Genomic DNA, 23,899 nt, shown 5'->3' with positions numbered 1-23,899 from the left:
GAGTCTCGCTCTGTCGCCCGGGCTGGAGTGCAGTGGCCGGATCTCAGCTCACTGCAAGTTCCGCCTCCCAGGTTCACGCCATTCTCCTGCCTCAGCCTCCCAGTAGCTGGGACTACAGGCGCCGCCACCTCGCCCTGCTAGTTTTTTTCTATTTTTTAGTAGAGACGGGGTTTCACAGTGTTAGCCAGGATGGTCTCGATCTCCTGACCTCTTGATCCGCCCGTCTCGGCCTCCCAAAGTGCTGGGATTACAGCCTTGAGCCACCGCGCCCTGCCGATGTTTAAATAAAGGAGTTACCCAAAACATTTTAATGAGCTTTAAGAAATTGAACTTGAAATATTTCCAGATACATTTTATCTTACTGTACACACCCAGAGCACACTGAGATCGAAATTTGTATGTTGAATTTTCACTGGGAACTGCTCTTGAAACACCAGTAAGGGAGTGAGGGAACAAGGATTGGACAGAGAGGGAGTATTGAAATAACAGTTGGAACAGATGCCTCAGATGATCCCACAGAAAGCTCTCCAGCTTTCTGATGAGAGGGGCTGAAATCTTTGAACTCCTGAGTATAGCAGTCATTACAAGTGGGCTACCCTACATCCCTCTGTTGAGCCACGCCCAGGGAAAGATACGGAGAGCAAGGAAAGTAGTTCTTCAGTCCTGAAAGGAAGTAAGGGTGGCAAATAACAGCATCTGCTTACTATGCATATGTTCACTGATTATCTATCTATCTATTTTTTTCCCATGTTTTTAATACAGGCAGAAGATCGTTATTTCCAAATGAGAAAATTATGGGAAATTTAATTAACTTTGCTTAATGCTATAATTGGGCAGCTGCCCATTTTGGTCAAAGATCTATGGTTTGGTTACAAAAATAAGATCCCAATGGCACCAAACTGTGTCTTTATTAAAATCCGTAAACACAATTTGCCTGATTTATTAATGATTTAATTAATCTTTAGGCACAGAAAAATGCATTAGGATTTAAACACGGTAGTTAATATTTGTAAATGAGCTAAAACAATTATGTTGATGTTTAAACATACTTCTGTAACTTAATTATTGCAGGAGACATGAAATGTAATGAGTTAGGATTTGAAGTAAGTACACTCGAGGTGAAAATTTGGAGGAAGAAAAGTTAGGAGAAATAGATGGCTGTGAAGAGCTTGATTTCAGATAATGTTTTTCCAACAAATTGAGATTTTAAAACTATCAGGTGTAGCCATTAAACTTTAATCCAGCTATTGGGGATTTCTTAGAGATGGAGAGAAAGTCTGCACACAGAGTGATCAGATAAAATACTGAGTAGAACAAAAGGACCAAGAACTACCTGAACAGTGAGGGTTAACTTTGATGATAATAATGAAACAGGAAAAGCAACCTGGAAAAGTTTATAGTATCTGAATTCTAGTTACTAAACTGTGAATTGGTTCCAATCCTCCTCCTGACCTGGTTCTCAAAGGGAACAGGCAGAAGTTCTCACTTCTGTATGGAATTGAAGACAGAGGGATCTTAAGGAGGAGACATAGGAGGGCATGTCCTGGAAGTTCATGGGTGGAGAAATGGAAAGCCACCCCGTCTTAGAAAGTAGAAATATACAGTGAACCAGAAATTCCTATATCATTATCTGGAATCTGGCCTATGAAAGAGATACCGGCTAACAGGGATTTCTGGAGTCAGTGCCATTATTCTCGAAGTATCAGCCATCACAGGATCCATAGTATTCCATTAATATTTAAGTGGGAGAGGTGGAACCAAACCTCAACTTAAACTTGGAAGATTTGATCTCATGGTCAACTTAGCTTCCCTCATTTTCCCTATCTCCCAACTTCTTCATCCCTGCTCAGTCCTGCTATTAAATGCATAATAGCAACAATAGCTAAATGTTAGTTGTTTGCCATAACTTCCCGTATTTGAGAGCATTGCTTCTTCCTCATCTCACCTCTTCAGTTCAGTAGAGCCTTGCCAGTGCTGTACCCTAGCTCCCCTAAAAGCAGGGAAGCATGTGACCTCATCCCTTTGAATATGATAATTGGGCCAAAGATTGGGATGAAACCCACATTAGATCTTTAAGCATCGTTTCCTGAGATTTTTCTAAGTATAGCTGATAGGGAAGATTTCATTCTGCTTGAGAATGAAAGAGTGCCAGTCTTGAGTAGCCTCTGGTCATGTTCCCTGCTGTGCTGAACAATTCCTTTTGATGTGTTATGTAATAGGAGAACATGGCATTAATACAGAAAGGTAAGATTCAGAGAGAAATTGAGAGTCCTGAGAATATCCAGGCTTCTTGTTTGATTGTCACTGATTTTACAGTGGTATTCTGTCCTTTGGTTTCATGAACTAATAAACCTCCCTGTTTTTTAATTTTTTAATTCTTAATCTCTTTCAAACACCCTACATGTGCCAAATGCTGAATTAAGCTTTTATTTTGTTGATCTTTTTCATTGTTTACTTTTTGTTTTGTTATTGGTTGACACGTAGTAACTGTACATATTTACAGGGTACAGTGTGATGTTTTGATACATTTATACGTTGTGTAATGGACAAATCAAGTAGTTAGCATATCTGTCACCTCAAATACTTGGCATTTCTTTTTTAAGAACTTTCAAAGTCTTCTAGCTATTTTGAAACATACTTTATTTTTAACTATAGTCACACTACTGTACAGAACACCAAAACTTATTCCTCCTAACTGTAACTTTGTACACATTGACCAACCTCTCTCCATCCTCTTCTCCCCTCTACCTTGTCAACCTCTGGTAACCACTACTCTACTTTGCTTCTATGAGATCAACTTTTTTAGATTCCACTTATGAATGGCAGTATGAGGTATTAGCCCTGTGCTTGGCTTATTTCATGTACCATAATATCCTCTTGGTTCATCCATGTTGTTTCAAATAACAGGTTTTATCCTTTTTTGTAGTTAAATAGTATTCCATTGTGTATATATACCATATTTTGTCACCATTTACCTGACTGATAAATATTTAGGTCTATTCCATATCAAACTATTGGCTATTGTGAATCATACTGTGATAACACAGGAACAGAGATATCTCTCTGGCACACAGATTTTTATTTCCTTTGGATATATGAGGTTTTCAAATGTGTTACCTCATGCAAAACTTATAAATACTCCTATGGGAGCATTTTACGCAACTGAAACAAGGATGTGCAAAATCTCAATAATGGGGAACTGGAAAAGGCTTGAGTATATGTGTATAGGTGTTGGTGTATCTCTGTAAAAATGTACATGTGTACAAATATTTAATTCTTTATATGATGCACACACAACACACAGAGGTAATGGGAATATAGATACACAATGAGGCAATACCTTGTGGTGATTAAGAGAATGGATGTGTAGCTGTATTACCTCAGACGTTATATATTCTGTTTCAAGCATTTGTAATTCCAGCAATGTATTATTCTGGAACCTGTTATACTACTTAGTATTTCAATTTTTATATCTATAAATAAGGATGATAACTATACTTATCGCATAGGTTTGTTGAGTATTATATGAGTGAATGTACATATATTATTTAGAGTAATAAATTGCAGTGCATAAAAGAAGGAACATATATAGATTGCCAAAGCATATTAATGCTAATAATAATAGTAATTATAATAGCTACCACTGCCTGAGCTCTTACTGTTATTCCAGATATATGCTAAGCAGAGCTGCTATACTTTGTGACTGTGAGCCACACAAACCCTTCATAGATGGGACCCCTATGTTCCTTCTAATGGAATGGAATTGAGTCTCTCCAGTAATGTACATTTAGAAAAAAATGAAATAATGTTTCCTATATTTAAATTCTTTTATTTCAAAATAATTTTAATTAAAATAAAAGTTAAAAGAGCCATATTAACTCTTCAATATATGTGGCTTTAACAAATTTCAGTAATTTAAAATGTGAACAATTTTCCACTATGTCAGAAATCCGTGTCCCATGCAAAGCCCATATTCTATATGTATACATGATAATTTTACTCTTAAAATGTTTTGAATTAAATATGTAAGAATTTCTATATACAAAAACATAGAGCTTCACATATAAAGCTACTTATACCTTCACTTGTTAGCCTCTACACATATATCCATATGCCCGCTGAACTTGTAAATATCATTTCCGAAAAAGACTGTCTCTAGCATAGAAAAAGGAAATTTGACCCATGTCTTGCAGAGGAGTCAAATCAGAAGCTCCTCCTCAGTCTTATATCTTTTTCCTTTGGTCATTTTGCTTGGAGTTGCAGTTGAGCACTTTGAACACATATGTGAAGAAGGAAAACTGCTACCTCACAATGGGCAAGGTCTTAGTTTTTTTTAATGTTGCCTTTAGATTGTACTGTCCTTGAAACGTGGAAGAATTGAGGAAGGAAACAATACAACCGTATTTAGCTCTATATTACTTTGTAACGAATAATTTAGAAATGAATCTCAATTAATTATTCCTATCTATAGGATTTCCAGTGGGCAAAACGATGTTCTCACCGTCGGAATTCTGACATTGAACTATTTTTTCAATCACAGATTCCCATCGATGTTGTAAAAAATTCCTCAAATATATGTTGTAAATATTAGCACAAGAGATCAGTCAAAATTGGCCATTTAAAACATGTTTTGCGTGTTGGTCAATTCAACTAATTTTGGCAAAGTATATTAAATACTCACTAATGAAGCAATTGAGCAGAGCACTGCAAGTTATTGATATATTTGAACATGTAGTAAATCTTTGTTCTAATATGTTGTTTTTATTCTGATACCAAAAGAATAAACACTAAAGGAACTGTACAACACGATTCCTTTTAAAATACATTTTCTTTTAACAATACATGCAGCTTTAGATTCTTATATGTAATATGGTACTTCGTAGTTTAAATACATTCCAGAAACTTTGTTCCCAAAACTTTAATACTAAGAAACAAACAAAAAGATAAGAAAAAATATTTTGAGGCCGGACATGGTGGCTTATACCTGTAATCCCAGCACTTTGGGAGGCCGAGGCGGGTTGGATCACAAGTTCAGGAGTTTGAGACCAGCCTGGCAAATATGGTGAAACTCTGTCTCTACTTAAAAAAAAGGCAGCTGTGATGGTGGGTGCCTGTAGTCCCAGCTGCTTGGGAGGCTGAGGCTGGAGAATCACTTGAACCAGGGAGGCAGAGGTTGTAGTGAGCAGAGATTGCACCCCTGCACTCCAGCTTGGGCAACAGAGCGAGGCTCCATCTCACAAAAAAAAAAAAAAAAAAAAAAAAAAAAAAAAAAAAAAAGCATATGAATTTCTGAGACTTAAATTACTCTGAGGATGTATATTTTTGTCAATAAAATAATTGTCTATGTATATACCTATACCCAGTAATGGGATTGCTGGGTCAGATGGTATTCCTGGTTCTAGATCCTTGAGGAATTGCCACACTGTCTGCCACAATGGTTGAACGAATCACTCTACTATAAAGACATATGCACACATATGTTTATTGGAGCACTATTCACAATAACAAACACTTGGAACCAACCCAAATGTCCATTAATGATAGACTGGATTAAGAAAATGTGGTAATATACATCATGGAATTCTATGCAACCATAAAAAAGGATGAGTTCATGTCCTCTGCAGTGACATGGATGAAGCTGGAAACCATCATTCTCAGGAAACTAACACAGGAACAGAAAACCAAACACCACATGATCTCACTCATAAGTGGGAGTTGATCAATGAGAACACATGGCCACAGGCAGGGGAACATCACGTACCTGGGCCTGTCAGGGGGTATGGGCTAGGGGAGGGATAGCATTAGGAGAAACACCTAATGTAGATGACGGATTGATAGGTACAGGAAACCAACATGACATGTGTATACCTATATAACCAACCTGCACATTCTGCACATGTATCCCAGAACTTAAAGTGTAACTTTAAAAAATAATTGCCTAATGTTTAATGTATTCCTTGATGGGATTCCTATCACAATAAGGGTTAAGCAACAGCACAACAAAAGTTTACTGAACAAGTCCAAGTCACTAGTGCAGTTAATTTGTTTTTGTGGAGTCCATTTCTCAGTATTGATTTTTGATCTGGGCATACTTTGCCAGGAGCTGGAGTTATTGGCAGTCGAAAACGTTGGCTCTTTTTTGTTTATTTTGTTGGGCAGCTCATGTCTATGTACAATCACTGCCTGGAAGAAAAAATGGAAAAGCCTGTCAAAAGTGAAGAAGCTAGATAACAAACTACATACGTACCTTCTATCTGGAAGGATTACATCTACCCTAATATGCATATGTAATAAGCTTGTTTTCCATTTTTTGCTGTTAGTCAAATATGAGAAATTTATTCTATCTGCATTGACACTTTGCTTGTGTCTTCAGCTAGAGAAGCAAATGTTTTCAAGGCCATGTTTTTTCCTACAATCTATCAGAATATTCAATGTTAGGGTCAACCAAAAGGTAAGATGCAAAAACTCAAGGCAGTATTTTCCACATCTGTGTCAGAATATACAATCAGTCCACTCACACACATGTTTGGCTGACTGTTCAATATGACTTTATTTAGGACCTAAAGTTGGCATGCACTTATGTGTTTAGAAGGTGTGTCTTCCCTAATATTTTGAGAGCTCTTTAAGGAAAAGGGGTGCATTTTGTTTAGTAATATAATTCCTGTTAAGTATATTGCCCATTAGTATATTTCACTGAAATTGACAATATGTGATAAATGACAATATGTGATAAAAGACTGAACAAAAATTTAAAAAGAGTTTGAAGCACTTTATCAATGTTAATTCTTTAAAAAAAGAAAAAATCCTAAACTTGCTATTCAGATCATTTGCCCATATTTCAAGTAGATTATTGGCTTTTTTGCTCTTGAGATGTTTGAGTTCCTTACATACTCTGGGTATTAATTCCCTGTCAGATGAATAATTTGCCCAATTTGCCCATAGTTTTTCCCATCCTGTAGGTGTCTTTTTACTGTTGTTTCCTTTGCCGTGTAGAAACTTAATAGTTTACATTAACCCCATGTGTTTCTTTCTGCTTTTATTGTCTGTGCTTCTAGGGTCTCAGTCATCACATCTTTTTAACAGACAAGTTTCCTGAAGCATTTCCCCTATGTTTTCTTCCAGTAGTTTTATAGTTTCAAGTCTTACATTTAGGTCTTTAATCCATTTTTAACTTCAATCCATTTTGTAAAGGGTGTAGTTTCACTCTTCTTCATTTGGATATCCAGTTTTACCAGAATAATTTTTTAAAGAGACTCTACTTGCCCCATGAAAGTTCTTGACACCTTTGTCAAAATCAGTTGTCTACAAATACATGGATTTATTTCTGGGTTCTCTATTCTGTTCCATTGGTCTGTGTGTTTGTTTTTTATGCCAGTAGTGTGCTGTTTTGTTTACTGTATTTTTGTAGTATATTTTGAAATCTCATAGTCTGATACCTTCAGCTTTGTTCTTTTTGCTCAGTATTATTTTCACTAATAAATGATCTTTTGTTGTTTCATACAAACTTTAATTTTATTTTCTATTTTTGTATAGAATATCATTTGTATTTTGATAGAAATTGCATTGAATTTGTAGATTGCTTTGTATAGTAAGAACATTTTAGCAATATTAATTATTCCAGTTCACGAATATGAGATTTCATTTTTTGTGTCTTTTTGATTTTTTTCATCAGCTTTTTACATTTTTTTTGGAGAGACCTTTTACTTCCATTGTTAAATGTATTCCTAGACATTTTTTTTTGGAGCTATACTAATGGGATTGCTTATTCAGCTGTTTTGTTATTTGTGTATAGAAACACTGTTGATTTTTGTTGATTTTGTATTTGCAACTTGATCAAATGTATTGATCTGTTCCCAAAGGTTTTGGTAGAGTTTTTAGGTTTTTCTATATATAAGATCATGTTGTCTACACAGATAATTTAACTCTCTCTTTCCCTATTTGGATATTCCTTCTTTCTTTCTCATTTCCTCATTCAGTATGATGTTACCTGTGGATTTGTCACAGATAGCCTTTATTGTGTTGAGGTACTTTCCTTCTATGACTAACTTGTTGAGTGATTTTTATCATGAAAGAATAGTGAATTTTATTAAATGCCATTTCTGCATCTATTGAAATGATTACATGGTTTCTGGCCTTTATTCTGTTGATGGTGATGTATAATGTTTACTGATTGGCATATGATGAACTAGCCTTGCATTCCTGTGATAAACAAATCCCACTTGATCGTGGTTTTGGCCAACAAATTTGTAAAACTGCTCAACATTACTAATCAGGTAAATGCAAATGAAAATCAAAATAAGCTATCATCTCACCCAAGTTACAATGACTATTGCTGACAAAGATGTGGAGAAAAGGAAACTCTTGTATACTGTTGGTAGGAACGTAAACTAGTGCAGTCACTATGAAGAACAGTATGGAGGGACCTCAAAAACTAAAAATAGCACCACCATATGATCCATTAATCCCACTACTGGATATTTATCTGAAAGAAGTAAGTATATCAAAGCGATATTCTCACTCCACCTTTATTGCAGCACTATCCATAATAGCCAAAATATGGAGTCAACCCAGATGTCCAAGAGCAAGTGAACAGTTAAAGAAAATGTGGTATATATTTACAATGGAATACTTTGTAGCTATTAAAAGAATAAAACCCTGTCATTTGTGGTAACATAAATGAGCTAGAGGATATTATGTTAAGTAAAATAAGTCAGGAAGAGGAAATTAAACACTGCATGTCCCACTCATATGTAGAAAAAGTTGAATTCATAAAAGCAAAGAGTAGAACAGAGAAGTCTGGAAGTTGAGAATGCTAGAAAGAAGCAGAGAAGGGGATAGGGAGAAATTTGTTAAAGGATATACATCTACAGCTAGACTGGAGGAATAAGTTACAGTATTCCGTAACACTATGGCATAACTATAGTTAAGAAAATACCAAATATTTTCAATAAAAGAGAAGATATTGAAAGTTCCCAATACATAAAAAATGATAAATGTTTGAGATTATTGATATGCTAATTATGCTAATTTTTTTTTGAGACGGAGTCTCGCTCTGTCGCCCAGGCTGGAGTGCAGTGGCCGGATCTCAGCTCACTGCAAGCTCCGCCTCCTGGTTTTACGCCATTCTCCTGCCTCAGCCTCCCGAGTAGCTGGGACTACAGGCACCCGCCACCTCGCCCGGCTAGTTTTTTGTATTTTTGTTTTTTGTTTTTTTTTTTAGTAGAGACGGGGTTTCACCGTGTTAGCCAGGATGGCCTCGATCGCCTGACCTCATGATCCACCCGTCGCGGCCACCCAAAGTGCTGGGATTACAGGCTTGAGCCACCGCGCCCGGCCTAATTATGCTAATTATTATACATTGTATGTATCAAAACATCACTGTGTGCTCCATAAATGGGAACAATTATTAGTTGTGAATTTAAATAATATTGAGAAAAAAGTCTTGCTAATTATAAATTATTTCCTATGTTTATATAGAAGTATCTCCCAAATTACTTCTATTAATTTAAACTTAGTAAAATACTCTGGACTTATTTATCCAGTCATTTAGTTTTGTCCTGATCAAAATGAGTCAGAATCCCAGGGAAATTCTGAAACAAGAGAAACATCAATAAGGTAGAACTGTCATTAGGAGAAAATTCAGAATATATGGGCTATCATAAAGATGAGTGTATCAATGTTGCAACTTTATTTTCCCTGTAATAAACCTCAGGTGTTTTACTGATACAAATGAGCACGGATTCTTTGAATAATGAGCAGATACTGAAAGAATTTCTTTGTGAACTGCAGAACTTCCAAAACCCCACAGTATTGTTATAAACTTACTTTGGGTTGTATATGAAGTCCTACAATATAATAAGATATTTATTGCTTAAAAGATAAAAAGTGAAGAAAGCAAAACTATCTGGAGAGAAATATAGTTTAAGAAGTGGGCTCACTCAAGAAGGAAATTTTTAATGAAACATTACATTTTTTCCTACAGAGTAAATAGTTTTTTGCAGAAAACAGTCTGGAAACTTGATTCATTTGGCTCTGTGTACTCAGTTACTTGAAGTATTGCCAATACTTTATGTTGGTTATCACTATTTGACTACAAAATTGTTTGTATTTTCAACCTTTTTATAAATGATTCTTTATAGCAAACCTATACCATTTCTCATTCCCACAGGAATGATTCCTGGAATACCTATAGACATGTCAGGATCCTCTTTCGTATCAATAAGTGTTGTAATGTGCCTGAAATGTATTATTTTTCCATGCATTTGGAGCATGCAAAGGATATAAAAAGAGTATTTTTTCTAAACTCTTGAGCTATATGCCAATCTGAAAAATGAAAAGTACTTCTGTAATACATTTTTTGGTATGGAACATTGTTACTCAGATTGAATCTTAATATTACAGAGCCACAAGAGAATTGTAAAAACCGTGATCTCAGTGAATTAACTTATAGTGAGAAATATAATTATGAAGTAGGCTACTCATGTTCAGAGTCAGTGTTTTCTTTCCTTGCCAGCTAATCTAATGGGGAGTCCAGTATTATTCGGGAAGTGTTTTGGTAGGCATGAACTCTGAGCATGTGGAGTTAGTTCATTCACCTGAATAGCTGATTATAAAGCTATGGTAACATAATGCATCTGTCTCTATTATACTAACTATCTGTGCTACATGAGTAAGACCCAGACTTTTATAGGATAGGCTACTCTCAGCCAGTTAGTATCATAAGAATATTACTGATATTTTAAAAATTATAGGTGTTATGTAAACTACTTACTTTCATTTTTGTTCTTTCCTTACACAAAAAGCAAGGCAACTTTCTGTGATAAAAGTTTTCTTAGTTACAAGGAACAACATTGAGTTGCTGTTCTCTGATACTCATCTCTCTTTACCTGAATTTTGGAAGTGTACTGGCAGTCTCTTGTGTGATCCTTCTACTACAAATGAAATAATAGTCAGTAGTAGTTCAACATTCCAATTCTGACTTTTTCATTGTTATTATTATTTTTTAAGTAGATATCTGAAATTGTACACATTTATGGGGTACATGGTGGTGTTTTGATATGTACAATGTATAATAATTAGGGTATCTGGCATATCTCTAATCTCAAGTATTTAGCAGTTTTCACAATTCGGCCCAAAACACAGCTCAATAACGTTCTTATCTGTCTTTCCACTTAAGGCTTTAAAGAAACCAAGTTTCTGCCTTTGGAAAATGTGTTAAATGGGAAGAATAGGAGAAATTGTCTTATCGTTTCTATTTTATTCTCAATATATGCTCCACCTTAGTTATTTGTTATTTAACATACACAATCAAGATATGGGACTCTGTCCTTTTTAGAAAAGGAAAGGGCTTAGCAGAAAATCCAAGATGTAAGTGAATAATTTGAGGACATATATGACGGCTCATGTAGCCTGAAATTTGAAAAAGCGAAACAGTTATGTTATAAACAAATTCCATAAACAGTCATCACAAACTTAGTAATATTGGTAACATAGAATCTAAGATCATTCTATAAAATTTTTATTGCATGTGGCAATTGGAAAGTGCAGAAAGGGGAAAGAAGTTAAAATATAAAAAGATGAGAAAAGGTTAAAAACATTCTAAAGAAACAGTATTTTCCCTAAAAGCAATTCATCCTAGAAACTGATGGAAATTCTAAGCTGTGGGTAGGCAATTTGATCCAAAGCATATTTAAATGTAATACCATAGAATAAGCCCTCTTCATGCCCCTAGTAAGAATCGAAGTGACAGAGATAAAGTGTTTTAGCTATTAAACTTTCATGCATCGTACTCCAAATTGTAAAATATTTTGTTTAATTTTTATCAAATCTGTGTTTCATCTTGGAGAACAGACTTGTTTCAAAAACCCACCTAGTTAAAATAAAATAAAGTGTTATATAAATTAAAACCAAGTCACTTCCCTAATATTCTTTTATCAGCACTTATTTTTTAACCCTATCAACTGCCTCAGGATTATATGTAAACTTTATTTAACATGAAAATGAACTATAAAATTAAGTTAAAAATCCTCATATCAAGATACCCTTTTGTTTTTTACTTACCCGTATGACTGAGACAATAACTTAATAAGAATTTATAGAAAATGGCTAAGATTTCATATAAGGATTTGAAAAAAAAAGTTCTGAGTTAGAAAGAAATGAAATTGTACTGACTGTATTAGTTTTCTACTGCTGCATAACACATTGCCACAAACTTTGCAGCACAAACACCACAAACGCATTATCTCAAAGTTTCTGTGGTTCAGAATTTCCAGCGTGGCCGGGCGCGGTGGCTCAAGCCTGTAATCCCAGCACTTTGGGAGGCCGAGACGGGCGGATCACGAGGTCAGGAGATCGAGACCATCCTGGCTAACACGGTGAAACCCCGTCTCTACTAAAATACAAAACACTAGCCGGGCGAGGTGGCGGCGCCTGTAGTCCCAGCTACTCGGGAGGCTGAGGCAGGAGAATGGCGTGAACCCGGGAGGCGGAGCTTGCAGTGAGCTGAGATCTGGCCACTGCACTTCAGCCTGGGCGACAGAGCGAGACTCTGTCTCAAAAAAAAAAAAAAAAAAAAAAAAAAAAAAAAAAAAAAAAAAAAAAAAAATCTCCTCTATCTCCTCTGTTGAGCACCTCACAAGACTAAAATCAAGATGTTGTCTTGGTCTGGAATCTTATCTCTCACCTGAAGCTCTCCCAAGGTGATTTAGGCTGTTGGAAGAATTCAGTTTCCTGAGGTTGTAAGACTGAAGTCTTCATTGTCTTGCTACCTGTCAGCCAGAGTGACTTTGACGTCCTAGAAGCTGCCCTCAAGCCTTAGTCATATAGCCCCCTCTCACAACATGACTGCTTGCTTCTTTAGCACCAGCGGGGCAGTCTATCTTCAGTTGGTTACAATAGCGCCTTATATAACATAAAATAATCACACCATCATCGATACCATCTATACCATCATCTTTGTCATATGATGTAACCTAATCAAGTGAGTGACTATTCTGTATGATTCAGAGGTCCTCCCAACATTTAAGAGGAATGCTTTATAAGAGCTGTGTCCACTAGAAAGCAGGATCTTGGAGTACATCTCAGAATGCTGTCAACCAGAGTGATTTATTTGAATCTTACAAGGCTGTAGTCACTATCCCCAAATAAAATTTGAAAGCTCTAAAATCAAAACCTTGTCTAACTTACTTGGTGAAAAATTTTGAGCAGAACTTACACATAATTTATAGAACTTATTTAGTCCATTTGGTACAAATATTTAAGTTTGCAGTCAAAATATTAACATGCTTCAGTATGAAATACATTATATACTATTGCAAAATTATTATTTTGTATGTTATTAAACAATTCACTGAAGGTGTTCAGTAATACACTGAATATGTGCAGGAAAGTATTACCTTTCTAAAGTCTAAACAATCTCCAACCCTGAAACACATCTGCCCCCAACGGTTTCAGATAAGACATTTTACCAAATTTATTAAAGTTCTTTAAAAAGGAGTTCATTGAGAAAGGGTTTATTTCACGAATATGTAAAACTTAGGGTAAGTTCAACATTTGCTGATTTAAATGACCTTTAAAGAGGATAAGGATGAGGAAAGACAAAGAAAAAACAAGTGTTTATACATCAGATCTGAATTCACTGGTTTCAATTTTATTGCTAACAACTTTGAAAAACAGGGCAATAATGGCAGGGAGATAAATAGTAAATACAAGGTAAGGGAAAATACTTATTTTACTAATTCGTTCAAGTTAGTGAATAAACTCATAAAGAGACAGATTGGATCTGTACTACTAAACTGTAGAACAAATAATTGTCGCTTTCATTTTCCCAAAATGCATGGTACATTACGGGCAAGACTTTATTTTATAAGCTTGTTGATCTCATCTTTTTTCCCCTTAAGCACAATATCTGGCTCTTGGGGCAAAACCTATTTCACTTAAGAGCCAATTTATCCATCTAGATTTGAGTCAACTAATAAAAATTTTATATGTTCATAGTTTTCCCCCCCTCAGATTTCAACCTTAAATCAGTAAGCAGTTCTATTTATTGAATTACCATATTTAAAAAGAAAAAGTGTATATCTTGGTGACAATAGCTAGGAAAAGTAAAGTCCTCAATCTGTGTCTATCAATGCTAAATGTAAAATATGAGAGGAGAAAAATGCTTATAGGCAAGAAAGAAATATAAATTGGTTTGTCACTAAAGTCCCTCTCCTCTGATCTGTCTTATAATTTACATGTAATATATGTGAATTTACAAGCAGCACTATAACTTGCGCTTTGAAAGCAATGCTTGAGTTAATTAAATGAACTCCTAGGAGAGCATGGATTTCTCGTTAGATCTTTGCTGTAGTCAGGTTTGAGAATTTAATTCAGGATATTCGATTCTTCATAATGAAAAGAGTCATTTTATAGAAACTTTTTTTAATGTCATTTTTACAATAGATTGTTAGGCAGCTTCTAAACTGCTAGTTAAAAATGATGTATCCCTCTTTGTCTAAATACTGCCAAAGCAATCAGTCAAGGCAGTTAAACTACTGTTATTTCTATTAAAAAAAAAAATCCATCAAGTTGTTTAAGTCCAAAACAAAATAAACCAAAACTGTTAATGAATATTTTATATCATCCTTCAGTGATGATAAATATTTTATTATAATGCAAACAAGCAGGTGAAAGTACAAAAGGAAATTTATCAGAACTGAGTCTTCGCTTGAATTTTGAGTGATTACTAGGTATGTTTTCAAACAGCACTGACGGAACATAGCTTTTTAGTTTTTCAAATTAGCAGATGTCCACAGTATCTGTGTGTATTAGAATTGTTTAATTTATGGAGCTAAAATATATGGTAGGCCAAATCTAAACAGTGTTAGAATTTTGAGATTGGTAGCCTCCTCCTCCGATGGAAGGAACTTGCTAAGAGGTATATCAACTTCTTAAATAGACCATTGGCATTCTTAGAGGTTTAGCGTTAATGGGATTAGGCAAAGGTGGAGTTCCATTTGCTGGTTCTGATAATGCAAAAGAGACGAGAGGATGGCAAGGGAACAGGGGATAGTATGGGACTAATGCTTATGAAATGGTGCTTCAGAAATCACATTAAAAATGATGTAGGTTTCAACTGATTCAGATTTTCTGATCTACCTCTACTGGTGAAGTTACTGAGTTGAGTGAGAAAGAACGAAGACCTGAGTTGTTAAATTGCTTATTATGTAAGCAATTGCCTGCCTAAAATGATGTCCCTTAAGTGCTGAGAAGGTCTGAACGTTAACTGCATTTTCTACAATGCTTATTTAGACTAAAAGCAAATCAATTAAATCTTAGAAGATGTATTGCATAAAAATCCCAAGCCTTTTTTTAGTAGACCTTAAATAAAAGTTTTGTAAACATAACAGGTTTGTTGCCTGATGCACACAGCAAGTCAGTATGTTGAGACACTGGGTTGCAGCAGAAAAAAAGGTTTAATCTTAGCGTTCCTGAACGAGGAAATGGGAGGACACGTCAACTCTATCTCGACTTATATGGGTTTAGAGTTTATAAGGGTTTTGGAATGAGCTGTAGTGTGAAGATATCTGATTGGTCAAAGAGTGCTGGGTGAAGTCATAGGCCAGGGAGATGAAGGAGCTGTATTCTCATGGAGATGCCATTCCTCTGTGCGGTTCTTCAAACTGGTAGGTGGAATTGGGGGTCTTAAAAACATCTTAAGTGGTCCTTAGGTAAAATCCTTATGATTCCAATGTCAGAGTTCCTGTCTGAAGGGACAATGGGTATCAAATCAATTATTAAACAGCCTTACAAGCCTAATGTCAGAAATCCTCTGTATAGGAACAATGTGGAGGTGAACAGTATCTAATGCTACATGACTTTCAGCAAGAAGAAATGGCCCAAAGTACAGCCTGATTAATACTTAATTATGACTATATTTCTGTCCAGCACCTGGCAAACAATTCTTGTCAACGGCAAGAATGAGGACAATTTCAGTTATATAGCTTAAAAATTAGATATGCAGACTGCGAGACTCCTTCAGAAAAATCTCTTGCATGCTTCCTTCAGGCTAGTTGTCTGTGCCCTCAAAGTCTTCGGTTTATAGTCTTTCATAAAGGTCTGAATCTCTTCGAAAGCAAACAGTTGTAGTGTCTGTAAATTACTCCCTTGAACTCATCTTGGGGACTGTGGGATTAATTTGGCCTTGAACATGGAATACTGAAAATAGAATCATCAGTCTTTATCTGGTTTATATATAATAAAATCCATTGCTGCTTTATCTATTTTATATACATATATACACACATACACACATAGATGTATATATGCACACACATACACACACATACACACATATGTAATGAGGTAATAAAGACGTAAAGACAGGAATAAATCTATCCATGACTCCAAATTTGTGAACTTTTAATATTCCATTTAGCTATTCAGAGGCTCCAAAATAATACACATATATAAATAAATACACACATGTGTATATACACACATATATGCATACACATATATGCATGTGTGTATATGTGTTTGTGTATTGCAGCACTTCTTAATGTGTGTGTGTGTGTGTATGTGTATATGTTTGTATTTAGGTGTAAGTGTGTGTGTGTGTTATTGTGGAGCCTCTGAAGAGCTAAATGTGGTGTATTAAAAGCCCACAAATTTATTTGCAGCCATGGATAAATTAATTCCTGTCTTTACATCCTACTTCTTTACTTTAACCTCTTCATTTAAAAAAATAATTGTAAGGTATGAAAAAGAGATAGATTAAAACAAGTGTGTCTGAATAAGCTTTTGGCATATTAATTTGCATTTTATTGCTACTGTTTCCCTCTTTCTCCACCTTCTTAATTTCAAACAGATAGCTAGACTTTTCATATTTTTTTCCCCCTCAGGAAATTTTCCAGATCACAAAGTAGAAACTGTTGGAAAACAAAGGCTTGTCCTGTCCAAAAATTTAAGTTCATAGAAATGATGTGAAGCGCCAGGGGTAAGAGGAAAGCTAAATGCCTGCCCTTTAAGGCAACACTTGAAAAGGACAAAATTTCGGGAAAATGGAAGAAAGATAGTAAGTTTCTAGACTATCCTGGACCCATGCCCTAGTTTATGAACTTTAAGAGTGGGCTTATAAAATCTTAGAGGCAACAGTTGTGCAAGGTACCCAGGGAGTTAGTCCATTTGCCCAAAGATGCCAGTCTTAGCAAAGATGCCTGCAGTCCACTAGAGACATGGAAGACTGGAGGCAAAGAGAAACAGGGCTGCAAGACACCAGGAAAACAGGAGATCAGCAAGTGAACACAGTGGACTGGATAGCAAAGGCCCTTCATTTCATTATCAGGCAGCTTATAAGCCTCTCTGACTCTGTTCAGGACCTCCAAAATACCCACCCAAACATTTTTCTTCAGAAAACTGTCTGTAGAAAACTCCTACAGACAGTACAGGAATTCAGTATCTCATTTTAACCTAGACATTTTGGGAAAGAAAAAAAAAATGTGTTTCTTGCACAGTTAAGTTTGTGGACCAAAAAGCATGTTCCCTGGAAAAAAATGTCAAAGATCAAAAGAGAAGAGTTCCCTCTGTCCCAGTGCCCAACAATAAATAAGGAAACACTTTGGGAGGCCGAGGGGGGTGGATCATGAGGTCAGGAGTTCGAGACCAACCTGGCTAACACGGTGAAACTTCGTCTCTACTAAAACTACAAAAAAATTAGCAAGGCGTGGTGGCAGGCTCCTGTAGTGCAGGCTACTCGGGAGGCTGAGACAGGAGATAGGGCTTGAGCCTGGGAGGCAGAGCTTGCAGCGAGCGGGTCGCGGCACTGCACTCCAGCCTGAGCGACAGAGCAAGACTCCCTCTCAAAAAAAAAAAAAAAGAAAGAAAAAAAAAGGAAAAGAAAAATGTAAGTATAGATAGCTTAATGAAAAAAACGCAAACCTCCAACAAAGTCTATACAGAAAGCTTCACTGAACTGTTGTAAATTACAAAAAAAAAAACATTCCTAACAACCTCCTTAGCACCTTACTGGAGCTCAGCATGTTACAGGGAGAATTTTTCCGGAAGTGTTGGAAAAGCATCAACATCACAAAAAGCACATAATGGATATATAGAATAGTACAGCCAATGTATAAAATACATATACCTGCATCTATTTTGGGAATTTGGAGGTTTGGGGGTTTCCATATCCATTTCCATATGATCTAAGCACTGGAAGTACACATTAGGCAGGGTTAGGTAATACTCTTCAAACAGTCTCCATGGTATCCATGATTGCTGTACACAGTGATAAAAATTCCTTGCATACCATTGTAACTTGAAAAAGGGATTCACTCAACTCATTATTACTACCCGTAATGGCCATTTATTTTAAAATACATATTTTAAACATTTTATGTGTTTCTTAGGAAATTTTGCTTTTTTTTTTTTTTTTTTTTCAAAAGCCCGAGTCTCTTAAAAGAGACCTGAGTAGTTTTTAGGTACCTGAGAAGTTGCACAGTCATGCTGTCAATTATGATGTATTGTAATGAATGGTAACATAAATGAAACATCTGTTTGATCATTCAATGACTACATCTGTTCTGTCACATTTGACACATTGAGCAGGAGAACATAAAAAATTCAAGGAAAATTTGTAAATGTGAGCACTAGATCATTGATTTTGAAGGATGAGATGTGTTAAGATTACTAGACCTATTCAGAATTTATTATAAAAGCACTAACCCCTCAAATTGGCCTTCTTTCACCACTGAGGCCCATTCTAATGGATGCTATCTTTGTAAATGCAATTATATGCTTTTAAAACAAAGTTTAAATATAAGTTCTTAAAATGTATATTTCTTTTAAAAAATAAGAATCTTTAATTTGTATCAAACACCTTTTTAGGTGCTAGGATGTAGCTGTGAACAAAACAGCTCTTGTGGAGTTTACATTGTAAAACAGGAGTGTGCAAACACAAAAACAAACACAAAATAATTACTCAGGTTTCAACAAGTAATCTGAAAAGCAGAGTGAGGTAAGGGGATGACAGCTAATGTGCCAATTTATATAGGGTGTTTAGAGAATAAGATTCTCTTCATTATCTACTGTAAAACTTTTAAATAATTGATAATATAAAATGAAATCAAATCCCCTCTCATTCAGAGCAAGTGAATAGAGTCAGAGCTAAAAGTCTGATTTGAAAGGAGAAATATTTCGTGTAGACTGTCTAGAGAATATAAAATTGGAATTAAAATTTTACATTCCATTTTTTTCTTAATATCCCAGGCAATGTCTGATAATTTCAGCAAGCTCTCCAATCTACAGAGTATATAGTACATATTTACTCTTGCATCACATTTAACAATTAGAAATTTAGACCTTTAGCTTATTTACTGCTTCTGAAAATAATGGGTGGGCCTGGCACAGTGACTCATGCCTATAATCCCAGCTACTAGGGGGCTGAGATGGGTGGATCACCTGAGGTCAGGAGTTTGAGAATAGCCTGACAAACATAGTGAAATCCCGTCTCTACTAAAAAGAAAAAAAACAAAAAAACAAAATTAGCCAGGCGTGGTGGCACATGCCTATAATCCCAGCTACTAGGGAGGCTGAGGCAGGAGAATTGCTTGAACCCAGAAGGCAGAGGATGCAGTGAGCCAAGATTGTGCCATTGCGCTCCAGACTGGACAACAAGAGTGAAACTCTGTCTCAAAAAAAAAAAAAAAAGAAAGAAAAATGTAGTAAATGCCATTTGCCTGTCCAGAACCCTCTTCCTTTAAGAGCAATCTCCTGTGCATCATTTACGGGGCTCCAGCACAAACATCATTTTGTATTATGACTCCAACCCCTGCCACAATTGACTTACTTAGAGATGGGCACCTCACCCAAGCTGGTCAAAGACACTTACACATGGGCTTTTGAGGGTTGGGAATGAAAGATACATGATCATTTACTCTTTAAAATAAAAGTTGTAAATATCGTGCTGGCAGTAGCCATATCCTGTTAGGTGAGTACCTCTGGGAAGCAGAGAAAGTAAGACTTTCTGACTGAGTAATAAAAGAAAAAGGGAAAAAAAATTATGAAAGGGCATAAGATGTGGAGAGACCCAATGGCATTTGAATTTCAGGCTCCGATTGTTCCTGAGAGCAAGTTTTCTATCTGAGGATACCATAAGATATGTAAGTAAACATAACAAATTTTATATTTAAGCTAGTTTGTTTTAGATTTTGGTAACTGTAAACTATGTTTTAATTAATATAAATACACTACTAGTCTTAGTTTTTCAGAAAAACAGAATGAATTGGTTGTGTATATATGTATATAGACAGATGTATTACAAGGCATTGACTCACAACATTCTGGGAGCTGGTAAGTCCAAAATCTGTGGAGTAGGCTGGCAGGCTAGAGACCCAAGGAAAAGTTGACATTGCAACTCAAACCCAAAGGCAGTCTGGAAGTAGAATTCTCCCTTCCTCTGGAAACCTCGGTCTTTTTTATCTTAAGGCCCTCAACTGATTGGATGAGGCCCACCCAATCATTATGGAGAATAATCTGCTTTAGTCAAAGTCTATGGATCCTAATGTTAATCTCTTTTGAAAGATATTTTCAGAGAAACGTATGGACACGTTTGACTAAATATGTGGGTACCATGGATTCGCCAAGTTGGCATGTAAAATTATCTTAATAACCAAATCTAGTAATTATTTAACTTCGCTGTTATTGACTGAAACAAGAAAATTATGAGCCACACATGTGGGCAGCTGACTTCTTAGAAAGGTGCAAAGGCAACTGAATGGAGGAAAGATAATCTTTTCAACAAATTTTACTGAAACAGATGGGTTACCCATATGCAGAAATATGAACATTGATCCATCCTTCATTTTATATACAAAATTTCACTCACAGTATATTATACAACTATATATAAAACCTGAATCTATAAATTTCTGGATGAAAAAATACAAGAAAGTCTATGTGACCTTGTGTTACTTAAAGAATTCTTGGATCTCAAAATAATATTCATAAGTGAAAAAAATTTAATTCTGTTTGCTTATATGTATATAAACCTTAGAAAGTACAAGCTAGTTCATATTGAAAGAAAGCAAAATGTCAGTTGCCTAAGGATGTTGTGAGGTGGGGCCAAGGAATATTACAAATTGACCCAAGGAAAGTTTTAGGGTTGATGAATATGTTCATCCTCCATATTGTGGTGATGGTTTCACAGGTGTATCTATATGTCAAAACTCAGAAAATTATGCAAATTAAACGTGCAGTTGTATGTCCTTTACACCTCAGTAAGACTATTGTAAAACTGGCAAATTGTTTTCATAGTCTAAATAGTAGGTGATGACTGCTTGAATTAGGGTAGTAACAGGGGATCATGGAAAGAAATAAATGGATTAAGGATTTATGTATTTTTGGTAAAGCCAGCATAACTTGTTTGAAATAAAGAAAATGATGGGATAAAGGTGGTTCCTAGGCTAGAGGAGCTGGGTAAATAATTGTTCCAATGTGACATATTTATTCTTTAGAATTCCAGATTCCATGGAGCCACCTCAGTAGCAGTTACAGTGGTAGGTGAAGCTCAGTGAATAGCACCTCTTACTTAATTGTTGTTCTTTTCTTCTCTACATTTCAATGGGTAGACCTTAGTTCTTTCGTAATGTTTTCTATATTAATACGCTATGTAAGATTTTATTCAGAGAATTAATTTCCCTGCCAAACAGGAGGATTGAAAATCACTTTACTAGCATCTGGGAAAATGCATTGAATATTCTTGTATTCTTCCTTGGCAAAAAATGAAAATAATATGAAAATATTGATATTTTAGTCAGGATAGAGTGATGTTCATTATATGTCAGGCTCAATTCTAAACCATTTAAGTGTCTTAGATTGTATTCTCCTAATCCTATAATATGGAGAGTATTAATCTCAGTTGATAAAGGATCAAGATCAGAAAGGTCAAGCACACAAATGGTTGGGATGATACTTAAATTAGGTCTGATAACATTTATACTTGCTAGTCTACAGCCCAGAAAATTCTCCTAGACTGAATAATAGAAAAGTATATTTTCTGATACCTATCTTTGCTGCAAAGCAGTAATGAAATTAAAATAAGAACTTAGCGAAGTGTCTTACAGAGGGACCTTGTGAAATTCAAGCTTCCTTGAAGTTACCAGTAATTAGTATAAAGTGCCTGTGCAGACAGTTTTTACAATTCATATTTGTCAAGAATAAACAATCACTTAATAATGGGTTATTTTAATAATCTTAGATACATTTATTATGTATTAGATTTTCTTTTAAAGTTACTATATGTGTATATGCATATATGTGTGTATGATGTGTATGAATTTGTATAACAACCACTATCACCAAAACTGTGTCCCCACTATGCTGGGTATCCAGCAGTGTGAGAAGGGACTAATGTGTATGCATTTGTTTGCGTTCACATCACACACACACACACACACACACACACACACACACACACACACAGTAACTTTAAAGAAATCTAATACATAATAAATGTATCAAAGATTATTAAATAACCCCAGTTATTAAGTGATTGATATTGGAACACATAGGTTTCAGAGATATTTAGAAAATGCTTCCAAAACTAGTTACAGGTACTCCACAATCCAATACTTAAAAGTTAGAAGACTTACTTGAAGAACATACCTATTTTTAATTGATGTAGAAGCAAACGAAAACTCAGTAATAAAATACACATATAGACAGACTGTCGTGAGAGCAATAGAGCAAATTGATTATGTGTTTTCATGTTTTTTTTTTTTTTTCTATATTCAGGATAATACCTAAAAGTCTGTAGGAATTATCCAAGTTTTTCAATATCCAGTTCAAATTGTAGGTGAGAAATTTGAATTTACATAAACATTTTAAAATAATTTTCTACTAACGAGATTTGCTCTTCTCAACTATATACTTAAAAGTGTTTAAAATTTTACTAAGTACTGAAAGTATTTCAAAGAAATAGGAAACAAAGTTGTTTATTACAGCATTGCTAATAATGACATAAAATTAGAAGCAGGGCAAGTGACTAATAAGGGGGGATTGATTAGGAATATTTGGTATCTCCCATATGCTACAACAATCAACATCCATTAAGCACTGTGTAGGCAACCATATTGAGAAATGACTGTATCCAACATAAGATTTAAAAAATGTAAAACAGCATTGATAATATTATCAAAATTTCATTAAAACAAGCTAGATAAAAGTAGTACACACAAATACATTTAAAATGTAACAATAGTTATCACTTTCTGAAGTGATGATAGATTATGCTCATTTTCTTCACGTTTTCTCTTTATCAACAGTGTTATAATAAACATGTATTTATCTTCAAATTTTTTGGAAGGAATAGATTATCTGAAGTGATGTAATGATGACAGTAATAAACTTTTAACATATAAGCTATAGTACTTCATTGTGTGTATTTTGCATCATTATATTCTAATTTTAGGAGTTCAAGTACATTTGAACACTGCTGTGATCTGGAAATTTACAACTTTCAGTGTAGTCCCAGAGCAGCAGCAGCAGCAACAGCAGCAGCATCAACTGGGTAGTACTTGTTAGAAATAAAAAGAATCTCAGACTCCATCAGAGCAACTAATTTAGTAGCTGCATTTTTAAAAAGCTATTCAGGAGGGGGGCGGAGCAAGATGGCCGAATAGGAACAGCTCCAGTCTCCAACTCCCAGCGCGAGCGACACAGAAGACTGGTGATTTCTGCATTTTCAACTGAGGTACTGGGGTCATCTCACTAGGGAGTACCGGACAATTGGTGCTGGTCAGCTGCTGCAGCCTGACCAGAGAGAGCTGAAGCAGGGCGAGGCATCGCCTCACCTGGGAAGTGCAAGGGGGAAGGGAATCCCTTTTCCTAGCCAGGGGAACTGAGACACACAACACCTGGAAAA

The 23,899-nt window shown here is 35.5% G+C and overlaps 1 protein-coding gene and 1 long non-coding RNA gene across 2 annotated transcripts in view; both read left to right on the top strand.

The window, feature by feature from the left end:
• Positions 1 to 23,899, top strand: part of CNTN5 (contactin 5) — a 1,382,289-nt gene that overhangs the window by 663,454 nt on the left and 694,936 nt on the right. The window lies entirely within an intron of this gene.
• The window catches only part of LOC108538902 (uncharacterized), a 69,283-nt gene continuing 66,878 nt past the window's right edge, over positions 21,495 to 23,899 (top strand). The window contains exon 1 of the long non-coding RNA XR_001888223.1: positions 21,495 to 21,533. This is a non-coding gene — a long non-coding RNA (uncharacterized LOC108538902). The remainder of the gene's footprint in view (positions 21,534 to 23,899) is intronic.

This window comes from Rhinopithecus bieti, unplaced genomic scaffold, assembly GCF_001698545.2.
Source record: "Rhinopithecus bieti isolate Rb0 unplaced genomic scaffold, ASM169854v2 scaffold_14936, whole genome shotgun sequence".
In the NCBI taxonomy this organism is placed as follows: Eukaryota; Metazoa; Chordata; class Mammalia; order Primates; family Cercopithecidae; genus Rhinopithecus; species Rhinopithecus bieti.
This window is presented reverse-complemented; position numbering and strand designations above follow the sequence as displayed.